Genomic DNA, 2,011 nt, shown 5'->3' on the forward strand with positions numbered 1-2,011 from the left:
GACGCTGGAGGCACTTGCTCTGTACCAGGCCCCAGGGTGGATGCTGGTGGCACCTGCTCTATACTAGACCCTGGGATGGATATGAGATATCTGTATCAGGCCCCATGGTGGATGTGGGGCCACCTGCTCTGTACCAGACCCTGGGATAGATGCTTGGGGCACTTGCTTTTTACCAGGCCCTGGGGCAGATGGTGGGAAATCTGCTCTGAACCAGGCCCCAGGGTGGATGCTGGGGGCATCTGCTCTGTACTGGGCCTCAGGATGGATGCTGGGGTACCTGCTCTGTACCAGGCCCTGGGGTAATACTAGGGGCAACTGTACCCTCCACCATGGTTCCTAGGTCAGAGCAGGTACCCTGTGCATTTGTTTGCTTGACATGCATACAAGTTGGGAGGAATGAGGTAAGGAAAAAGGCTTCCTAGTGAAGACAACACTATTATACTTGATTCACAGCTAAAAGGACAGATAAGATTCAGAAAGAATAGTAAGAATTTATAGATAACACAACCAGGCTAGTAAATTGCAGACCCAGGGCTTGATCCCAGAGCTGTTTGGCTCTAAAATCTCATTCTCTCCAGAGAAAATTCAAATAATGATTTTTTCAGAGAATTTGACTATGAAACTGTCTAGCACATTAAGTGAAGTCAAACTTCTGCAGCATCTGTGTGCAGTATCTCCACTGAGAAGAGTGATCATCGTTTGGAGGCTGCTACATTGTAAGCAAGGTTGCAAATGAGATAAATGGGTGGGAATTGCGTCCTGAAATTTCCTTTGGCCAGCAGAAGCATGTCTTGGGCTGTAATGCAATTATGTGAGAGGAAGCCAGTGTTTACAGACTACCCACTGTGGGGATGTTAGGCATGGTGAAGACGCACGCAGAAATCTGAAGACTTTGAACTTGTTTATTTCTGATTCTGTATCTCTACATGCTTTCAATGCCGGGAATGCCGAAGCCAGAAAGAACTTGCTTAATTATTTATAGGGGAAAGGGCAAGGGCTTTAGACCTTGGCAGACTTGGATCCAAATTCCAGTTCAGGAATTTGTGACTGTAGCAAAACACTATTTCTTTTTCTCCAAAGGGTCAGAAATAGTAAATAATTTGCCCAAGTTACACAACTAGGATGTAATTGCTTTATTTATGTTACTGCATAACCAAGCAGCCTAACACTTAGTGGTTTAAAGTAACGACAACAATCAGTTATTTAGCTCACAGATTTTTAGTTTGGGGAGGGCTCAGCAGGAAAGGCTGGTGTCAGCTTGGCCAGCTCAACTGGGGGCTGAATGATTTATTTCTCAGACAGCTTATTCACCTGCTGGCATGCTGGCGCTGGCTGTTGGTGGAAGCTTGGCCAGAGCTGAGGGTTGAGGGACTTGGTTCCTCTCCACCTAGGCCTTTCCACTGGCTGCATAGGCTTCCTCACGCTATTGGGACTGGGTTTCAAGAAGCAGGAAGAGGAAACTGATGGTTTCCAATCCCGGGCCTGGAAACTGGCGCAGTGTGACTTCCATTTTATTCCGTTGTTAAGCAGTCACAGTGCCCAGATGTAATGGGAGTGGCCATAGACCCCACTTTTGTTCAAGAATTTGGAGCTGTATTTTAAAACTGGCACAATAATGGAGATATTATATTTTCTCATTTAATTATAAAATGAGATAGGAAGTCATCTCTTTGGAACTCTTTTGTATTATCTGTTTTTTTTTTTTTTTTAAAAATGGGATTATTTAGTGATTTACTCATGGTCACATATTTCAAGTTGATGTTGGAACTCAAATTCAAACCCAGTATGGATTCAAACCCTATTATGTTGATTCTGTCTCTTAACAGGCACGTTCACTCTCCTACTGGCATTTCCTCAGTTAAAGTCGCCATCACTCCATGCTGTACTTGCCACAACCTTCCAAGCCAGCCTTCCTGCCTCCTATCTTTTTTAATAAAATTTTTTATTTTTATTTATTTTTTTCTCCATTTATTTATTTTATTGCATTTTAGGTTTTGGGGTACATGTGAAG

This window comes from Sapajus apella, unplaced genomic scaffold, assembly GCF_009761245.1.
Source record: "Sapajus apella isolate SASKATOON/1434 unplaced genomic scaffold, GSC_monkey_1.0 scaffold3487, whole genome shotgun sequence".
Lineage (NCBI taxonomy): Eukaryota > Metazoa > Chordata > Mammalia > Primates > Cebidae > Sapajus > Sapajus apella.